Source organism: Eptatretus burgeri, chromosome 4 (assembly GCF_056783735.1).
Source record: "Eptatretus burgeri isolate ZD-2024b chromosome 4, Ebu_testis_v1, whole genome shotgun sequence".
Lineage (NCBI taxonomy): Eukaryota > Metazoa > Chordata > Myxini > Myxiniformes > Myxinidae > Eptatretus > Eptatretus burgeri.
This window is the reverse complement of record NC_140964.1, coordinates 135,077,650-135,100,241: the sequence shown is the minus strand read 5'-3', so window position 1 is coordinate 135,100,241 and position 22,592 is coordinate 135,077,650. Positions and strand designations below refer to the sequence as shown.

Genomic DNA, 22,592 nt, shown 5'->3' with positions numbered 1-22,592 from the left:
GAGCCATGTTGGTTTAGTTTGCGACAGTACCTACGTCTTTGTTTTTTTTTTTAATCAAGCTGTTTAATCTCCAATATTGTACCGATATATGTTGCAGTCTTTGAGTGCAGGTCATAGTCCGACACAGCCTCGCTATTTTGAAGACGTCTTTCCGAATCGCTGAAGATCTCTCAAATGAAGATCCTCGGCGAGAAGCGTCATGCAGGCCTCAGCATGCAGGCGAGCGAATCCCGCGTCTTTGTGGAAAGGTGTGTTCTCGGGTTCATGATTTTGAAGAGAAAAAAAACCCCCAATACTTTGATCCTTCGGAGTGAAACTTTCATTTGGAAATCATGTGGGAAGTTGTGTCGATTTATTAAGTACAATGATTGTAACATAATAAGTATCGATGTTGGAGTATTCGATGTGAACAGAGCCTCGGGCTCGGTAATCGGTATGTGGTGGTGGTGGTGGCGCCCTGCAAAACTTGACATGGGGGGGGCTCTTTCTCTCTGAGAGCTAATAATACGGTGTGACGGATCTTCAGGTGAAGAATGGATTCGTGCCTCGACCCCGAAGGGGGTTAGCGAAGTACTGCTCATGAGGATGACCAGCTCTGTATGTCTGCAGATCTGTCTTTCCACACCTTCATTGGTTCATGCATTGACATATCCCGGTTTTGCCTGCACCGATTGTCACCAAACCTGATGGAATAGTATAGTCTGAGGTGAAACCAAAATGTGATGTGGCCAACGATGACCTAAATCAAATGTCAAGGTCATCAAAGGGTGGAAAAAGAAATCACGTTTCTTACAATAACTCTGGAATTCATGAAAAGCGAAAAAAAAAAAAGTGTTTGTTTGTTTTTTGTATTCAATTATATGAATTGATATACATCAAAAGTATCCATTGATTGACAACGTTGTCTGTGACGTCATGTTTCCCCAGGAAGTGACGTTTTCATGTGAAATTAAATGATTGTAAAAACGAGCTCAAATGAGCTAAGATCCTCGTCCTCTTAATGATGACGTCATTGTGACGTATCAGGTTTGCGATAAATTATCTGTGCCAATGTCCGGCTTGATTCCCGCAAACAAAATTCAAACAGCTTGCCGAGTTTTGGAGATAATGGTATAGGCGATTTCCATTAGCGGCGATATTATGTCAACTTTTTTTTCTCGGAAGAATTTCCAAAATCGGAGATGGTTACTGCCTGCGCGTGGGATTTCTGCATATACATGGCAAGTTTCACGAAGATCCGATGAAAGCTCTGGGTTGTGAAACAAAAAATAGGAATGACGTCATAAAAATTAATATGACGTCATAGTGATGTATCATATGTGCGGTAATTCATCTCTGCTAATGCCCTGTTCGATTCCCGCAAACAGAATTCAAAAAGCTTGCCTAGTTTCGGAGATAATTTTTTAGGCGTTTTCCATTCGCGGAGATATTTTGACGTCATAACTTCTTTTCTAGGAGGAATTTTCAAAATCGGAGATAGTTACTGTCTGCACAGGGTATTTTTACAAATATGCCAAGTTTCAGGAAGTTTCGATGAAAACTGTTGGCTGTGAAACAAAAAAGTCCACAAGAACAACATGAGTAAGACTTAGAGATCCTCCACGAAGATCTAAAAAAAAACAAGTCTGAAGACGACGATGGTTCATGAGCGGTATTTGACGATGTAGATTGTTTCAGAAGTCAAGGATGAGACAATGTGATAATTTTTGACCAAGTTATAAAAATGATCAACATGATGTGTTATGAGTGGTAGGTTATTAGCTGCAAAATGTCAAAAGTTTCGTTCAACAACTTTCAAAATTTGACCTTTGCATAACCTTTAAAGGTCACAAAACAATGTTGTGGACATAAAAAGAAGGAAACAGGATACGTGCTGTAGCTTATTTGGAGTTAGTTCTTCAAAGAAGGTCGAAAACCCGGTTCGATTCCCACAACTTTGAAAATTTGACCTTTGTGGCCTTTAAAGGTCAAAGGTCAAGGATTATGACCTTTGGTGCAAAACTTCCTCTGGAACATTCCAGGAACAATATAACGTCATATAGGCTATATGGCATTTCGCACTCCTGATTATCCATACTTTGATGAAATCAGCTTAAAAACAAACTTGAAGGGGGTGCCACGGGCAAGGTGTTCGAGATAGAGCAAAATGGTTTCAAGACTTCAAGTGGGGAATGACCTCAAGATTATGCATAAAAAATATTGTCATCCTAGCTCTCAAAGTTTGGGCGGTCGTATGATTTTTATGTCAAAATTCGCATTTTTCTAAGTTTTTGACCTTGTGACCTTGACCTTGGGATGAAAATGAAAAATGAGACACCGACAAGTTTTAGATAATTTATTTTGCTATTCAAATACTGAAGAACCCATTCCACTCAGTAAATTCCCTTGGAGAAGATAGATTTTTAATGCGACTACCCCCTAAAAATGGCTATTTTTTGGGCTTGGCTCCACCCGCAATGGGCGTAGCACGCCCTCATCCAGGAAAACACAACTAGACATTGGTATCGAACACATAACCAAGTTTCATCAAGTTCGGATCAAAGTCCACGGAGTTATGCTCTGGACGGACAGACAGAAACACAGACAGATAGACACACAGACATAACGAATATAGTGGTTACTCTGGCTGGCGCTCATGAACCAATAAAAAACGTTTTCCTGGATGATTAATCCAACCTGACTTAGGAATTGACCGTCAGGTCCCACTGGATACCACATGAACAATTTGACTGTTGGGGGAATCACAATGACCGAAAATGTGAACATTAAAAAAAAACTTTATATCCCAGAAACTGAGCTGAAGAAATCCTTCAAAATTATTTAGTGGAACCCTCTTAAAATTCCCAATCAATCGCTGAAATAAAAATTCCGACAGGAAAAATGACGTCCTTCATTTGAATTTCACGATGGAAGGAGCAAATGCAGATCTTATGATGTCCGAATATATCGATGCACATAACTCTCAATAGATGACCAAATCTGCCGATCACCAACAAACTGGGCGCAAATGTAGTATAGTACAGACTGAACAGCCAAAAATCACCAATTCCTGCGAATAAAGGCCAAAGGCAATTCCTCGAGAACAGCACAAAGTGTCACATCTTTCCAAAAAGTGCCAAAAAAACAATTATTTTGAAGAATGACAGGTTGGAATTTGTCAATTATAGATATAAGTTCTTTAGTTATTCACCGAGGGGATGTGGAGAAGAGCAAAGTTGTCAATAATGTCATCATACTTCAGACTTCATTCCTAAGTCCTCGATTTGAGATGATGGCCAGGTGTGACAGCCTGTCCTGGGACATTGTGAAGCGCAAGTAGCTCTTTATGAGCTTCACTTTTGAGAAAGAGCATTCTGTAGGTACAGCGGTTCCCGGTATCGTCAGGAAGACCCTCCTGATCAGAGCCATGCGTGGACATTTGGATAAGTTTTGATGAAGTTTTTTGTTATATAGCTCAGCGTTTTAAGTGAACAACATCAATGAAAGACAAAAATACATAATAGAACTGAGGAGCACACAAACAACAACACCACCAACAACAACCTCTACGACAAAAAACTTGTGCAATGAAAGGTCTGTTCTTCACATGTTTCACTCTATTTTTCATCCTCATTGAGATTTACAGAAATATGTGCAACATGATGTCTTTTGATTAAACCCGCATTGAAGAGATTAGCAGCAGATGGGCATGCATGGCTAGTGTTATTGGAAACATTCATGTTGCACAACTGGATTATCAAGATGCTTTGTAAAAATTGCAAGATGATTTGTGTGGCCACTTTTTATGGGTGGCCTCCTGCAGCTCTGGGCTCCGTGGATGCCTAATGGAGGCTCTGGATGTGAAGATGAGACTGATTTATGGTCGACGAGATGGAGACAGCACGGGCCACTCGAAAGGGACGTTCATGCACTGTGATGAGTTTTGACGGAGGGATAGATTGAGAAAATATAGGAGGGAGAATGTCGATGATGGACAGTGAACTGGGGAGATGGAGAGAGAGAGAAGAAAAAGGAGGTTTGAGTAAGTAAACGGAAGAGGAATGCAACAGAGTGGAGGTTGAGGGAGATGAGGAGTCAAACTGAGGTCTTGCTTGCGTACGTTATTAATAAATTTGCCTCCAAAGCAATGTGACCTTATTTTGCATTTTCGTCAAGGCAAACTATATTGTTACGGAACCGAGGTCTGGGGTTATCACGAGGGAGCCCCTCCGACCTTTACTGGACCTCCTGTCCTGAGGCCACCGGCCACAGATAACTCTGCAGTCCAATGCGTTGCGAGACATCCGTGGCTGCCAATTAGAATCGCCGAGCCTAGCAGGATTTTTGCTGCTTGGTTACGCGTTACTTTAACCTAGTCGTGGCAACCCTAATTTGGGATCATGCCCGCAACACCCATCTGTCTATTTATTACCCTTCGGCAGGGGTATTGCATTTGGGTCCGTTTGTCTGTTCGTTTGTCCGCACAGAACTTTCGTGTTTTTCTCCGCAACCGCTTGTCAAGGCCCCGTCACACCTTGACGATTTAGCCAGCATATGCCTACGTATGAAAAATTTGTCTAAAACGCTGGCACACGTCAAATACGTTATGGGTAAGTTTTGTGTACGTTAAGAGCACGCTGAAGCACGCTGGCATACGTCATAGTACGCCGAGCTCGTTGACAAATTTTAAGCATGCTCAAAATTTTTCGACGTATGCCAGCGTATGACTCACACGTTCCGCATACCCTGGCCATAACTTTTAGGCACGTTATGCGATTGTTGAAACGCGTCGACACACGTTACTTGTAAGTTACTCATAAGTCGAAACACGTCGAGGTAATGTTTAGCGTACGCGAAACTTATTTCTAACCTATGAGTTACATGCTTTGAACCTATGTGTAACGGTTTTTTTGCGGTTGCTACGAAGGGGTTGTTACGAAGGTTGTTCGGAGGTTTTCGACGGGGTTGTTGTTGAGCGTGCAGTTCTTTTGAAGCGGAGGGTTGAGCAGAAGGTGATGAAGGCGGCGAACATGTCTCTGCTGGCCCTTTACAAGGAAATGAAAGAGCGACCCTGACCTCCCTCCGTGGACCCCGCTATTCACCACCTGATCTCTGCCACCAACGAGTCCCACACGTGCGACTGGGGACCAAACCAACAACCTTTGTCAGGTGCCGCATCGCGGAGCACCCCCTTCCTCCGACGGTCAGGTACCCAGCTGGACTCTGACCCCCAGCTCGTCTCTCTCCTCGGCTGCGAGGGTCCAATAAAGAACTCTAAGTTTATTTTCATTTGTGTATGGGCCCGTCTTATAAGTAGAACCGAATAAGTGTTTTTGGAACATTGTAAATATTCCTTGCTTGCATATTCGCGTTAAGTCTTGCCTTTATCTTTTACTCTAATTAAAACTTGTGAGAAACGTTCCCAGTCCGTTTCTATCCCTTCTTGCATTGGTCCAGCATGGTTCAGATCTGAGTTTCGGCGGGGTTTTATCCCCTGTAGCCGGGACGTCCTGGGCAGGCCCGCTCGACTGCATCCGAGCCGGAAAGGTGGGTGGCAGAGTGGTCGTCTGAAGGTGTAATTTTACCGCTGCCGGTAGAGTGAATCCGATTCGGCCAGGCGTTCCGAGGGCGTGGATCCCCGGTGGCCAAGACCAGTGGTTACTTAGGTACATTGGATCGAGCCAAAATAACCCTATGCCACGCGGTCGAGATATTGGCGTTCCACGGTCGGTTAAACGACCCGCCGGCTCGTGGAGTTATCCGAGCGACGGCCTACAATTCCGGGGAGTTTGGTGGGAGATGACACAAGCTTTCCCCACCTCGTGGTCGTTCTCGCCACAGACTCCCGGCCCGCAACAATATGTCGCATTTGAGAATCGGATATGGTGAACAAGATTAGTGTCGAAATCTGGAATGAAATCCGAAAATTTTAACAAACAACTATTTTTATAACTGAGTGTATTTATTGAAGCAAAGCATTAGACTTCACTTTTTCTATTGTTCGAACGATTATATCGGGTGAACAAAAGATTATGGAATTTCCAGAAAGTGTAACTTAATTGAGTGAAACGCCGTGTTTCATAACATGCTTTTGCAATCTATGACTGCACAGTCCACAGGGGTCCTTTTTTTTTTCTTCCATCACACACGCAGTTTGCTGTTTCTGTTTTGGGCGATTTGCTAACATTACAACATATTAATATAAATATACTATTATAGTTACTGCAATATATTAATAGTCGGTAGTTTCTACAAGCGAAGAGGTATGAAGACAGCATACATGGACGTGGTAGAAATGGGAACAAATGACTCTCTGTGAGATGTGTGCGTGCCTGTTCTTGGTTACCAGTGTGCGGTGCGTGGGTTTCGCGGGTGTGCGGTCTGAACTCGAACTTTGGCCCGTGGTGTGTGGCGCTGTGGAGGAGATTATGCGACAGTCTCATGAACCATGTACTTCTGCAGCGCCGAAGCCTCGGAGCCACACTGGACATGTCACCGTGCAGTGCAGGTGTGGGGAAATCCGTGCATGTGTATGAGTGAAAGGTTGAGTAAATCGCCGGTGTGCGTGCACGTTTAGTACAGAACCTGACTAGGTTGGAGGATTGTGTGTGTGTGAGGGGGGGGGACTGTGGGGAGGAATGTGTGTGTGTGTGTGTGTGTGTGTGTGTGTGTGTGTGTGTGTGTGTGTGTGTGTGTGTGTGTGTGTGTGTGTGTGTGTGTGTGTGTGTGTGTGTGTGTGTGTGTGTGGGGGAGGAGTGTGGGGGCTGACCGTGGGTAGGAATGTGTGTGTGGGGGGGACTGTGGGGAGGAATGTGTGTGTGGGGGAGACAGTGGGGAGGAATGTGTGGTGGGGGGGGACTGTGGGGAGGAATGTGTGTGGAGGGGGGTACCGTGAGGAGGAATGTGTGGGTGGGTGGGGGGGGGGGTGGAAACGGACTGCATGCAGGCAGGCCTTTACCAAATAGCAATAGTTTTGATTTTTAAATGCTACCACCTGGTTTTATATAGAACATGGTGGTTCGAAGGAAAACGCTGCTGTTTCGACATGTTTTATTGCCCCGGTAATGCCCTGGTGCGCTGCCTTCCCATTCCCTCCCCTCCACTCTCCTCGAGCCACCTTCCATTTTCCATTCCCTCCCCTTAGGCCCCATTCTCATTCCCTCCCCTGGTCCCGCCTGCCACTTCTCATCCCCTCCCCCTCCTCACGCTGCCTTCTTTCGCCACTCACGCTGCCTTTTCCCTCCTCCCTTGTGCTACCTTCTCCCCCATCTCTCATGCTGCCTTATCCCTCCCCCATTACGCTGCCTTCTCCCCCTCCCTCGCTCTGCCTTCTCCCCCTCCCTCTCGCGCTGCCTTCTCCACCCCCCTCCCGCTGACTTCTTCCCTCTCCCTCCCATTGACTTCTTCCCCCTCTCTCGCTCATGCTGCTTTCTCCCCCATCCCTCATGCTGCCTTCCCTTCCCTTCTCTCACGCTTTCCTCCTCCACCATACAACTTTCCTGAGGTCGAGGAGGAAAGAGTCTCAAAGAATGTGCCAAATGACCAAATGAAAGCTTTTTTTCAGTTTTTTTAATATATCTATTTTTGCAGTCGGAACTGCTACTCGGATCAGTTTAGATCAATCCTGCCAGATCATGGCAGGATTGCCGAGAAGGACGAATGCTCGCTCTAAGCTCTCTTGCTTGGGTTCATATCCTGACCCAGCTATAAATTGTCATCCCAGTGTTTCACAGGCAGGGTGATTCATCAATGTGTGTGCTCTCTCTCGGATGGATGTTCAGCTGTGTGTCACATCTGCCGGAATTCCACCTCCTCCTCTCTCCTTTCACTCCCCCCTCCCCTCACTCCCTCTCACACTCTTCCGCCTCTCACCCCTATCCCACCTCTCTCCCCCGCCCCTATCCCTCTTTCTCCCACCCCGATCCCTCCCCTCCCTCCCGCCCCGGTCCCTCCCCCTCCCCCCGCCCCGGTCCCTCCCCCTCCCCCCGCCCCGGTCCCTCCCCCTCCCCCCGCCCCGGTCCCTCCCCCTCCCCCGCCCCGGTCCCTCCTCCTCCCCCCGCCCCGGTCCCTCCCCCTCCCTCTCCTCCCCGCCCCGGTCCCTCCCCCTCCTCCCCGCCCCGGTTCCTCGCTTTCCCCCGCCCCGGTCCCTCTCTCTCTTTCCCCCGCCCCGGTCCCTCTCTCTCTTTCCCCCGCCCCGGTCCCTCTCTCTCTCCCCCGCCCCGGTCCCTCTCTCTCTCCCCCGCCCGGTCCCCCTCTCTCTCCCCCGCCCCGGTCCCTCTCTCTCTCCCCCGCCCCGGTCCCTCTCTCTCTCCCCCGCCCCGGTCCCTCTCTCTCTCCCCCGCCCCGATCGCTCTCTCTCTCCCCCGCCCCGATCCCTCTCTCTCCCCCACCCCGGTCCCTCTCTCTCTCTCTCCCCCTCTCTCCCTCTCTCCCTCTCTCCCTCTTCCCAAACCCCTCGCCTCTCTCCCTCCCCCCCGCCCCCATCCCCCCCCCGTGTGTGTGTGTGTGTGTGTGTGTGTGTGTGTGTGTGTGTGCGTGCGTGCGTGCGTGCGTGCGTGCGTGCGTGCGTGCGTGCGTGCGTGCGTGTCATAATTTTTGTCTTAATTGCATGCGTCCATTCATTATGCACCACTTGAATTTACCTTTTGACCGTGTCGACTGCTGAGACACCTTCAAACATTGAAGACCCTTTAAGACCCCCGAGACCGTTCAGACCCCAAAGACCAAAAAGTCCCCAAGGATCCAAAAGTCCCTGAGGACACAGAGGACCCAAAAGTCTCAGAGAACCCAAAAGACCCAAATACCCCGAAGATCCTCTCGACCAGGGGTCGGGAACGTTTTTGACCCAGAGAGCCATGAAAGCAAAATATTTGGAAAACTATTTCAGTGAGTTCCATATAATATATTTTAAGACTGAATTCAACTAAATGTGAGTATAATAAGCCTCTGAATTTTTATTCTTTTAAATAATGTTTATTTAAACATTTATTTTATTTTATTTACTAATAATTTAATTTTATTAAAAATAACTTTATTTAAAAATAATTAAATTTTATTCTTTATAATACTCACCATTAATGGGACTTCTGGTGCTGCATGGACTTGCTGATGGCTTTGTAGTCTGGTTGGTACTTGGTGAGGTTAAGCTTCATGCAAGCGTTGAGGCTTTCATCCGTTAGACGTGATCGTAGGTTGGACTTGATGTTTTTAAGATGTGAGAATGACTGCTCACATGCATACGTAGATCTAAACAAGGTCAATACAGCAATACTCACATGCTGCAGTGTGTGGTATGTGACAGGAAGCGCGTTCCAAGTTTTGATAATCAGCTGGTCTTCGGGTTGAAGTTTTTTTTCATTTCTGTCCACATGTGCTTGCTCGCCAACTCCGCTTTCTGTCATGCGATTCTTTCCAAATCTTCATTCAGTGTCTTGAACTTATTCACCCACATGTCTGAGGCCTTCAGGTCAGCCACTTCTGCTTCAAAATCTCTGACAGAGACACCAGGAATGTAACTCAGGTCGGCTGTGTTCACTGAATACTCGTTTGCATGGGTGATGAACTTAAAAAGACGAGTGTGCTCACGAAATTCTCCAAAGTGTGCTTTGAATGACTGTAGGAGACTGGATGTGAAGCCAGCTAACTGGTGGAGATCAAAGTTTTTTGAGGTGGCTCACTTGCTGTGCATGCATCCTTAAATTGTCTCAGTTTTTCAAAATGTCGTAAACGACCTGTTTCAAGATCCATGATAAAGAGCTCTAGCTTGTTTTCAAAAGCAAACACGGCTTGTTGAAGGGATAACACTGTATTTCCAATGCCTTGCATTTTCACGTTGAGCTGGTTCAGATGTTCAGTCATATCCACGAGATAGTAAAACTTGAGGAGCCACTCACTTTCGGCTAGCTCAGGATGCTCAATCCCTTTCATTTCAAGGAAAGTCCGGATTTCGTTCAGGCAAGCCGCAAAACGGCTAAGCACCTTCCCTCTTGACAACCAACGCACATTGCTGTGCAAAAGCAGACCGTGATAGTTATTTCCAACTTCATCCAGCAGCGTTTTAAACTGGCAACCATTTAAGGCTCGGGCAACAATAAAGTTGATCACACGAATGACCAGCGACATCACTTCGCCAAGCTGCCCATCACACATCTGAGCACAAAGTGCCTCCTGGTGTAGAATGCAATGGAAACTTAGGATGGGTCTATTTTCATGTTCACGGAGAAGCGCCACAAATCCTTTGTTTTTCCCCACCATACACGGAGCACCATCAGTACACACTGAGATAAGTTTATCCATTGGTAGATTTTTTTCTTGAGCGAACCCCATAAAAGACTTGAATAAATACTCACCTCTTGTGGACCCTTTTATTGGCAGAACAGCAAGACTTTCTTCGCGCAGTGTATCACCAGCAGCATATCTTGCAATCATACTGAACTGCAACAAATGGCTTACGTCTGTTGACTCATCCAAAGCCAGGGAAAAGAACGGCGCTGTATTTATGTCCTTCACTTTCGTCTCCTCCACTTGGTTTGCCATCATGATGGTACGATCATGAACAGTTCTTGCCGACAGAGGCATGTCTTGTATCCGTTTGATTATCTTGTCTTTGTTCGGAAGATCATCAAAAAGTTCATTGGCTACATCCAGCATGAACGTTTTAGCATACTCGCCATCTGTGAATGGTTTTCCGTTCCTCACTATTACTAAAGATCCAGCAAAGCTAGCGGAATTATAGTCACCTTGCCGGGTCCATATGCGGAGTTGTTGCTGGCTGGTTTGCACCCTGCTCAGTAGCTCTTGGCATGCTTTCTTTCTACTGCCTCCCGCAGGGTATTTTGATGCAAAGGTAGCATGGCGTGTGTCGGTGCCGCTTTATATTCGACAGTTTCATCGATGCAATTTTGTCATTGCAAATTAGACACACCACAGAACCTGCTCTCTCCACAAAGGCGAATTCTTCGGCCCATTCGTCCTGAAATGTACGATACTCCTCATCTTTTTTTTCTTTTCGCCATCTTCTTCGTCGAAGGGTTAGCTTTGAGCAAATGAGAGACGGGGAGATGTTGACCCAACTGAGGCTTGGCAAATAGTGAGTCTGGCTGGCCTGCACACGGGCTTATATACTGGAGAGGTGCGGCGCGGCCGGCCGACTCTGGGATGCTGTCACCTCAGCGGTGGTGCGTGATTGGTCGAGATGAATTCCGCTACGCGTCTCGGCGGCGGCACGTCATTGGAGGAACCGAAATCACTAGTCGCCTCGGCCGCATGACTGGATGAAACAAAAACCGCTTCAGCCAATTAGGAGAAGTTTTTTCTTCTCTCCTTCTGCCAAGTTCAGCCCTGCACGTGAATGAAGCACGACACCATTCAAACTATAGGTAAAGCTTCCGTGAGAAATATTGGGCTTTCAAAGTTTCAAACTCCATTTTATCTGCGAGCCAGATGCAATCATCAAAAGAGCCACACCTGGCTCGCGAGCCACGTGTTCCCGACCCCTGCTCTAGACCCTTTAAGACTTGACTATTCTAAAAAAATTCCATTAGAATTCCCATGTTTTAAACACACGCCATGTTAAGGTATATAAAGCAGCTTAATACTATCCTTCAACCACAGCATGGCATGCTAATTACAAAATGTATAACAAAAACGATGACAACATTACAACATAGCATATATTAATTAACAGTAACGGGTTATATCGTGGAATGATTTAACTCAACGGAATAATTTTCGATTTTCCACAAATGTGCCTTTCGTCGTTCCATCCTTGGCGGTTGTATAGTTCAGTTAGGTCATCTGCCGCAATTGAGGGAGGATGACGTGCCGTGTCCCTCCTGTTGTGTCGTTTCATGTTGTGCTGTGTCCCACATGATTAAGCGGAAGAAACAACTGTCGCTTTAACTGTTGCACTATTTCTGCCGAGCTACTTGCACATGTGCACCGGCGATTTGAGTTATGGCACAGCACAAATGGCGTCCCAGGAATGTGTTAAATGGGACGATCCCAAAACACACAGGACACCTTGTCATTCTGCGACGATGGGACAAAGCATTCATAGCCCATTTTGTCGGTGCTGTTCGAGGGGTTCTCCTGCTTCTCCCACTTCTCAGTACCCACCCTCCCCCCACCCGGGCAACGATGAAAAAGAAAAAACAAGAAAAAGACGTCATGCAGAGCATGTTACTTGCAAAATCCATAAAACAAATTTGACTTCCACAATAATTGGTTGTTGAATTCAATGACCAAATGTGCAACTCCTCTTCAAAGTTCAAGTCCATCAATTGAAAATTGACAATTTTAGAAATTCGGCTGATGTTGACCTCAAAAATAATTGGTGGTTGAATCTAGTGACCTGAAATATTTATCCTCTTCAAATTTCAAGTCAATGGGATGAAAATTGAGGATTTTAGAAATCTCACCAAAGTTGTTGACCTTTGCCCTATGTTGACATTTTGGTCGATGATGACCTCAAAAATAATTGGTGGTTGAATTCAGTGACCTGATATGCAAATCCTCTTACAATTTCAAGGCAATCGGATGAAGATTGAAGATTTTAGAAATCTCACCAAAGTTGTTGACCTTTTGACCTCAAAAACAAGAGACTTCTTGTTTATGACAAACTCTACCATGTGGTGAAGTTTTCTGAAGATCTGTTTAAAATTGTGACCTGTAGGTAATTGACAAAAATACAGACAGAATAACAAAATTGACTGACCAATATACTTGAAAAATCTTCGATTTTGTAAGTAATAAATTTGTTGAAAACAAATGTTTGCATTATTATTGGTGTAAAATGTAAATCATGACAACAGCAAATCTGTGACATCAATCTCTGCAATGACGTGTGGTGAGACGAGTGCAGCGAGCCAATCCACACTAGTTAATCAATAAATTGAAAATACCCTTTATAGCCGAATCATTTGTTCACTGTCATGTCCAAATATCAGCTTCCTCACTCAAAGGTTCCTGAGCCATTGCCCAGATGAGAAAGAAAATAATTAATGAATTAATTAATCCATCATAATGAGGTAATTAATTGATTTAACAAACAATAAAAACTTTTTTGCCAAAGCACTTCTTCACGATTGCACCCAGATTTCAGCTTCCTCGCTTCCTCAAGGCAGCATTCTAGGCCCTGTGGTTTTCTGGTTTTCATCAATGATTTCTCCGACTCTCTGGAAAAGCTGCGTCGCGTTGCGACGTCTGCGTCGCGTTGCGAACGCTGGCTCTAATTTGTTGTAGTTGTTGGCCATGTGGGCCTGATTGTTATCTTTATGGCTGTCTACATACACTGTTTTGATATGCTTTATTTTATTGGCCCTTGTTGGACGCAGTCTGAACAGGGGCTTATGGATTTGGTGTCGATTTTCATGTCCGTGCGTGCATGTGTGTGTGCGTCCTCAACCGCAACACTATACATAACTCAATATCTCGGACATGTATGGACTGATTGTGTTAGTACTTGGCAAAAAGACAACACATGATGTTATACATGTGCACATCATTTTGTTTCGCGATGCGATCAAAGATGGCTGACTGGTGGCCATTTTTGTTGGAAAAAAATCACAACCCCGGTGTAGAACACGTCCTCAACCATTTCTCGGGCATGCATTTACGGATGTCATTCAAACTTGGCACCCTGATAATCAATGATGGCTTACATATGCGCATCATGTTTTTTTTGAGGTCAGATCCAAGATGGCCACACGGTGCCAATTTTGGTTACTGAAATGTGTCCCCAACCATTTCTCAGACATGCATTGTCTGATTTTGTGCGAACTTCGAACAAGCACAGTACATCATAGCATATACGTGTATCTCACTGTATTTTGCAATCTGATCAAATATGGCGGACTGGTAGACTGGCGGCCATTTTAGTTGTACATAAATGTGGGCTAGCTCTTTAACTACGTACAGCAAAATTGCTAAAACATTCGGCGCTATGACATTTTATGTTTTTACAGCGCGTGTGCGGTATACAATTGCACCGAGTTTGAAATGTCCCCGGTGTCCCCCCACCCCCCCCCCCCACGTGCCTCAAGTGAGCCAATGACGGCCGTCCGGTCGATGGCAGTGCGTAACCTAGACGGAAATAGCGACAATTGACGGAAATACCCGAGTATTTCAATGGAAATTTGTGAAACTAATGTGTTATACATGTGAAAACGATTGAATTTATTGCTTGACGGAAAAAAAACCAAGAAACACTCCCCTCTCATGTACGAACGAACGAAAGACGTCATTTCCGCCCACCATGGCATTTCGCGCCGAACGCTGAAAGCTAAATTCTTATGCCATCATTCTCTTTAATATTAGCCATAAACAAGTGTTTTGTCATGCATTAGTAGTTGAAATTTACTTACAATAATGGCAAATATTGGTGGCAAAGTGATAAGTGGTTCTTTCAATAACATTAATGTACTCATTTGCTTCACCACACGTGCTGTATTGAAGGATTTCACTTGTTTTTACTTGTTCTCTTGTGTATTTGGCTAACCTCTTTTGTGTTTAATCTAAGCTTGCAATTCTTTGTTTTATGTTTGTTTCATCCAAATTTAATGTCCAGGTTTCTTTCTTTATTGTTTTTGCTTATTTGTAAGTACTGTCAGACCCCGCTATTCATGGTTTATAAAATGCGACCTGCTTCGACATTTGCGGCTCTGTGTTTCACATATTCGCGGTTTTCCATAGGATGTTTTTTAAATTTTTCCTCATGAATCATGAACCGCAAGGAACCAATCCCCCCTTTTTGCATTGAAAAGATTCTCTACTATTTGCAGATTCGCTCTATGAAAATGTTAGTTTTCACTCAAATATATATATATATATATATATATATATATATATATATATATATATATATATATATATATATATATATATATATATATATATATATATATATATATATATATATATATATATTATAGTGTTACGGTTGTGGAAATTCGCATTACACCATAAAGAGTCCTCAGGTGAGATATCTCGATAAGTCCACGTGTAGTTAGCCCACACCCGTTGTATAGAGGGAATTTATGTGATCTATTCGGGCTGCGATCCTTCAGTTAGTCGTTTTTCTTTCTCTATTATTAATTTGAACAAGAACAAAACAAACCAACAACGACGCTTGTGGGGTTTTCCCGCCATTTTTCCCTGCGCTTGGTGTGAAGGAAGGGGGGAGGGCAGCTCGCCGCCGATTGGTGGATGAACAGCGTGAGGCGGTCGGGGTGAGGAACGCCCCTTTTCGGGAACCTTCTCGAAGGAAGGTGGAACCGAAAATGGGGTGGGGCGAAGGGTGGAGTCGGCCCCTACAAAAGGGACGAACGAGTTGGTCTTCAGTTTTTTTGGTTGGTTCGGAGTTGGTTTGAGTTTGGAGTGAGCCTTCTGGTTCTTCGCGAGCTCATTGTTCCTGCCCTGTTCTGCGATCCTCGCCGAGCCCTGGGACCCCTGCGTGAGCGCGGGAAGTAGCGCCGAACGAGCCCCGTCCGTTCCCCCAAAAACCCCATCCGAGCTGTCGGGCGGACGACGCGAGCTACACGCGGGACGAGCTCGGTGCGCCAAGCCAGGAGGAGACAAAGGAGGGACTCGAGGCTGTGGTCCCCCAAGGCTGGACGACGCGCCCAGGGAAGTCGCGACTTCCTTTTCTTTTGGGGTTTTGTGTAAATGTCTGTGGGTGGCGCCAGTCTTGTAAGTAGAAACTGTGAAAGTGTTGCCATGTGTAAATAATTCCCTTTTATTCGGTTTTAACTCTTTCTTTGCTTTTGTTACATTTTGAATGTATGGCTGTATATACGTGCTTGCTTTGTGTCTGTGTGTGAATAAAGTGCTGCTTGTTGAACTGTTTTCCCGCTTGGCTTCGTCTTTTCCTTTTATTGAATCTCCATCTTGCATCCCGTAAGGGATTGATAGTGGGTTTAAAACGCCCGGTAATTAATCGGAACCGTCAAGGCCGACGATAACTCCGCTCGGTTATCCCTGCAATATGGAACGAACCGCTTAAGCGGTTCATGTCCGGAGTCGGCCTGTGGCGTGGTACGATCGCCCGGTCGACCACTCGCACAGGTACTGAGGTAGGTCGAATTTGGCGAGCAATCCTATCCTGCACGAGTGGGCAATTGGCACGATCGTGGTGAGGTTAAACCCCCACCCGTGACTGGCTCCGGGCGATAGTTCCCGGATTGTCATGACTGAATTGTTCGTTCCGATGGGCGAGGCGGCCGCCATTCGAGTCAAGCGGCCGATCGCACGCCGGCGGGCGCGAATTCGCAACAATATATGTATATTTATATATATATGTATGTATGTATGTATATATATATATATATATATATATATATATTCATATATATTATGTTTGAATGTGCTCACTGCTGACATTGATGCTGATTTGTTGTTGCAGACCTGATGGTGGTAAAGGAGGAACCTATTATTGTGGCTAATTCAACACTTCAAGGTAAACAAGAAGCGAACACTTCGATATCACGTGGCTGGGGGCAGTGAAAGATTAAGAATGATGAAACAATTTTGCAATTATATAATTTAAATGTAGACACGGTGAATTTGCATGCATGATGGGAAGAGTTGTGACGTTGGACAAATTTCTATTTGTGGCCCTCAGATCAAAGGGATGTACCCAATTATATAATTTAAATGTAGACACGGTGAATTTGCATGCATGATGGGAAGAGTTGTGACGTTGGACAAATTTCTATTTGTAGCCCTCAGATCAAAGGGATGTACCCAATTATATAACAGCGCGATGTCGGCGTGCTGTAATTACCACTTCTGTCACCAAAAAAGAGGAAGAAATCACCTCCACACGACGTTTTAAAAACACTTCTGGTGAAAAACAATGAAGATCAAGAGTTACTACGCTGTGCGTCAACAACTAACGGAATAGGAAGATTATCACTTCCTGCTCAAAATCAACTTCCGGCGTCACACAGAAAACGATTCAGCACAACAAACATCGCTCTTCCGCATTAACCCCACCCACAATCCACCAAGCAATCTCCGCCCACAATCCACCCGGCAATCACCGCCCACAATCCACCCGGCAATCACCGCCCACAATCCACCCGGCAATCACCGCCCACAATCCACCCGGCAATCACCGCCCACAATCCACCCGGCAATCACCACCCACAATCCACCCGGCAATCACCGCCCACAATCCACCCGGCAATCACCGCCCACAATCCACCCGGCAATCTCCGCCCACAATCCACCCGGCAATCTCCGCCCACAATCCACCCGGCAATCTCCGCCCACAATCCACCCGGCAATCTCCGCCCACAATCCACCCGGCAATCTCCGCCCACAATCCACCCGGCAATCTCCGCCCACAATCCACCCGGCAATCTCCGCCCACAATCCACCCGGCAATCTCCGCCCACAATCCACCCGGCAATCTCCGCCCACAATCCACCCGGCAATCTCCGCCCACAATCCACCCGGCAATCTCCGCCCACAATCGACCCAGCAATCTCCGCCCACATCACACCCAACAATAAGTGTGACAAGACACAGGACAGAATTGCCAATTACTGTATATAACAGCGCGATGTCGCCGTGCTGTAAAAAAAATACATAAATGTATTCGAAACAAGATTGGGACTCATGGAAGAGCGAGATGTCACAGGCTAAAAAGGCAACAGCAACATTTTATCAAAAGACAGTGCAACAAGTTGATCAAAAAGAGATATCATCCGGACTCAGCTGTGTAATGGTTAGAGCGTCTGCTCTGATTCTGGGAGGTCAGTGGTTCAAAAGCCAGCTGAGTCAGACCAAATAACAAAAACATTGTTGTGACCGCTGGTAGCGAGAATGCTCTGGGAAGTGACATCACATCCTCGAAGCTCATTTAACAGTCTTGTGTTGTGTCATGCATGTTCAACTGTATTTCTATGTGTGTGGCAGCTTCTCTGCGAGGGAACCGTGCGAGGGGAGGGGAGGGAATGGGAATGCGGTGCGAGGGGAGAGAATAGGAATGCGGTGCAGTGCTAGGGGAGGGAATGGGCAGGTGGTGTGAGGGGAGGGAATGGGAAGGCGGTGTAAGGAGAGGGGAGGGAATGGGAGGGCGGCACAAGGAGAGGGGAGGGAATGGGAAGACGGTATGAGAAGATGGAATGGGAAGGTTACTTGAGGGGAGGGAATGGGAAGGTGACGTGAGGGGAGGAAATGGGAAGGTGACTTGAAGGGAGGGAATGGGAAGGTAACCTGAGGGGAGGGAATGGGAAGGTGACGTGAGGGGAGGGAATGGGAAGGTGACGTGAGGGGAGGGAATGGGAAGGTGACGTGAGGGGAGGGAATGGGAAGGTTATGTGAGGGGAGGGAATGGGAAGGTTATGTGAGGGGAGGGAATGGGAAGGTTATGTGAGGGGAGGGAATGGGAAGGTGACGTGAGGGGAGGGAATGGGAAGACGGTATGAGAAGATGGAATGGGAAGGTTACGTGAGGGGAGGGAATGGGAAGGTGACCTGAGGGGAGGGAATGGGAAGGTGACCTGAGGGGAGGAAATGGGAAGGTGACCTGAGGGGAGGGAATGGGAAGGTTATGTGAGGGGAGGGAATGGGAAGGCAGTGTACCAGGGCATTACCATGGCGATAAAACACATCCAAACAGCAGTATTTCCTTCAAACCGCCATGTTCTATATAAATCCAGGCGGTAACATTTAAAAATCAAAACTAATGCTATTTGGTAAAGGCCTGCCTGCATGCAGTCCTCCCCCCCCCCAAATTCCTCCTCACGGTCCCTCCAAATTCCTCCTCACGGTCCCCCCTCCACATTCCTCCCCACAGTCCCCCCCCACACATTCCTCCCCACGCCCCCCCACATTCCTCCACACGGTCCCCCCACACATTCCTACAACCTCCTCGGGTTCCACACTAAACGTACACACTCACCAGTGATTTACTCAACCTTTCACTCACACCTGCACCGATTTCCCCACACCTGTATTGCACGGTGAGATGTCCTGCTTCCCTTCGAGGCGATATATATATATATATATATTTTTTTTTTTGACACCTCCCACACTCCTCTGGTCAAAGAAGCTGCATAAAGCAACCCAAGAAGACCTTCACAAGGTAAGCGCAATGCTGTTTTGAACCCTTCTCAGAGTTCCTCAACAACTATAAAGGCGTTCACACATAGTACAAACATGAGAATTCCAATGCTCCACACCCCCTCAGCTACCGTTTTCATCGCTTATTGGCGAATCATCAGCAACAGTTGACAGAAATGCATACCAACGAGGCTCCCAAGCATGTACCACGTGTGTATGTCGAAAGCAGTCAGTGTATAAATGATAAAGAAAGACCCCCCTACATCTCACCTGTGAGTGGAGGGAACTCCCCATGCAAACCAAATTTGATTTTTTTTAAGAAGTCAAAGGTCGCTTCGTTATGGTGTCATAATTGCATGCATCGAACCCTTTATTTGTTCAGAATGAAATTTTTTGAGGGTTATCTGGGTCTAAATTGTATGGGGGAAATAAATTGATGACATCATCGGTCACGTGGTTCAGCAGCCAAATTTTTTCCCACATAAAATCCTTCAAAAATCTTCTCCGAAGCGGCTGAACAGATCTAGTCGAAACTTTACAGGTGTGCTTATCCGTTAGGAACAAAATGTTTTCCATCCATTACATCATAGGACACGTGCTTTGGTAGCAATGATTTTTTTGAAGAATGAACCTTTCAAAACTTCTCCAGAACGGCTTGACAGATCAAGGGGAAACTGCACCCACATGTTCCCCAAGCCTTGGGGGCACCAGGGTGTTCACAACCAATTAATAGTTCACATGGTCTGGCAGTCATGTTGGATTGAACGAAAATTTTAAACAAAAATTCCTTCTCTTGAACCACTTCATCAATCGACGTGAAACTTCATAATTATGATCTCATAGTAATGGGGAATATATGATTTAAATTTGACCCTGATCGGACGCATCGTGTGGCAGTGTGAATTATTTAACAGCTTGAATCTTAGTTCAGAGATATATAATCAAACTTGGTACAAGTATGTATTGTCATGCAATAATGTGGGTGGAGGCATAGCCGTCGATGTCGCTACGTCGAAGAGTGCCCTTCTAGTTTTTACCTTTTGTTGTCTTGTTCCACCATGAGTTTTGATCTTGTGTATATATAAGCAACTGTTCTATTGCCGTAATTGCTGTTACCTTCTCATTGCGTGCAGCTGAAGTCCATCCAGTAAAAGTGGAATGTTTACAAGGTGATGTTGCTTCATCCTCTTCAGGGACTTTGGATTATTTCTCTGTCAAGGGGAATTCATATGATTCCATCGAGGTCAAAAATATGGTTCACGATGATGCTGGTGAGCATGATGTTACAAAGCACATCACACTTGTTCTATATTAAGTGTTTTCTGTTTTCTTTTTTTCTGCCACCGCTGACAAAGGCTCCGGTGGTTTTATGTTTTTGGGTTGTCTGTCCGTCCGTGCTAATGTTCTGTTTTCTCTGCAAACGCTTATCCAATTGGCAAAAAAATGTCACCACAGGTGCGACTACTCGTACAGAATGTTTTATTGATAATTATGATGTCATGGGTCACGTGGTATGACAGCGAAGTTGGAAAAACGGAAAAACTTTGGACCTCTGTATCTCTGACACCGCTCCATGGAAAAAATTTAAACTTTGCGCATGTCACGTACTCTCCCCGTGGGAAAGAAGTGTCATTTTTTTGATGATGTCCTAGGTGGCTTTGTCATGACGTCATAAATGCATACGTCAAACGCTTTATCCGATCAGTATGAAATTTTTTGAGCGTCGTCCAGGGCTAAATTGTAAGGGGTGGGTGGGGGGGGGGGGAATTGATGTCAATGACCACGTGGTTTGGCAGCCATGTTGGTTTTTTTTGCATAAAAGACTTCAATAATGTGCGCAGAAGTGTATCTGTCGGTCATGACATCCGAGAGTGCCGCTCTAGTTTTCAATGGAAATGCTGTTGTACAACAACTTGTATATTTATTGTCATGATGATGATTATGATGATTATGATGATGATGATGATGATGGAGGGGGTGGGGGGGAGGAATTATTCCATGTTATATGTATGTGTGAGGGTGAGGGTATAATATAGAAAAACCTGTTTTTTTATGTTGCAGAACAGTCAAGAAATTTTGGACAGTTGAGTTCCAAATGCTCTCTGGGGTTGACCAAGAAACAAGCACGCCATGAAGAAACTTCTTCGCACAAGTGCAGCAAACTAGATGCAAAACTGTACAAACGCATGAAAGTGAATACGAGGGGAATGCGATACAAGTGTCCGGTATGTGGTAAGGACTTTCAAAAATTTTGTCTCATGGAATACCATATGAGGACCCACACAAAGGAGTATCAGTTTGAGTGCTCTATCTGTGGTAAGGGTTTCACACAGATCGGAAACCTCAACGTGCATATGAGGACGCACACTGGAGAACGTCCTTACAAGTGTTCCGTTTGTGAGAAGACGTTTGCTCAAATAGGGAATATGAAAATACACATGAGGACCCACACCGGAGAGCGCCCGCACAAGTGCCATGTCTGCAGTAAGGATTTTTCTCAGTCGGTGCACTTGAACGTACACATGAGAACCCACACCGGTGAGCGCCCATACCAATGCTCTTTCTGCACCAAGGGTTTTACTCGATCGCCGTCTTTGAAAATCCATATGTTAACCCACACGGGAGAACGCCCACACAAGTGCCTCGACTGCGGCAAAGGATTCACTCACAAACAGACCCTGGATGTACATATGAGGTCCCATACCGGAGAGCGTCCGTTCAAGTGTACTTATTGTAGTAAAGGCTTTGCTGATTTGCGCAACTTGAAAAGACACACGAGGATCCATAGTGGAGAGCATTCATAAAATGCTTTGTATGTGATAAGAATATATATTTTTCAAATTGCATCAAAGCCACGTGAAGGAGTTTGTACGATATACGTGCACAAGGTGATCGGATTGAACTCGGTTTCTGCATCCCATTGCGTATAACTGAAGCATAACGAAGTACGAATGGCATCCCCGTGCTGGAAAAATCTGTAAACACCGTGGATCAGTTTCCTTTGGGGAGCTCTCATGGCACGCGTATGTCATTAATTTCCCTAGAGAGTATTTTCAGAGCCACCAACATGACCGTGAAAACATGACATCGGCATCGGAAGAACAATCCACCACCTGGAAGAACGCGTGATGACGCTGGCTGGGAGCTACGACGATAAATCTGCACCGAGTTTTGTTCCATGGTCGGGAGACCCCTTTTAGACTGCCCCATGACGACAAATTGTATACCTCGCCTACTCTTCGTGAAGGACACCATGGGATCTTTAACATCCATCAACTAATGCCAGAAGATGGGACGGCAGCTTAACGTCTATCTGGAGGAAGGCATGCACATTGAATCACCCTGCCTGTGAAACACCGGGGTGACATTATAGCTGGGTCGGGATTCAAACCCAGGATGGACTGCTTCGGGATGAGTGTGCGTACTTTGAGGTCGTGTTGCTGGCATGTCACTGTATAAGGATAAATGTGTAAACGTCAACTGACGTATTTTTTTTATTGGCCCGAAGGCTTTTCTCATTGAGCAAAGTACAGAGCAATGGTGGTG

The 22,592-nt window shown here is 45.8% G+C and overlaps 1 pseudogene across 1 annotated transcript in view; it reads left to right on the top strand.

Moving 5' to 3' along the window:
• Positions 1 to 5,436: 5,436 nt before the first annotated feature.
• The window catches only part of LOC147029176 (uncharacterized), a 157,277-nt pseudogene continuing 140,121 nt past the window's right edge, over positions 5,437 to 22,592 (top strand). Inside the window, exons 1-4 of the transcript XR_015056977.1 lie at positions 5,437 to 6,487; positions 16,379 to 16,432; positions 20,180 to 20,317; positions 21,108 to 21,846. The product of XR_015056977.1 is annotated as an uncharacterized LOC147029176 (transcript). The remainder of the gene's footprint in view (positions 6,488 to 16,378; positions 16,433 to 20,179; positions 20,318 to 21,107; positions 21,847 to 22,592) is intronic.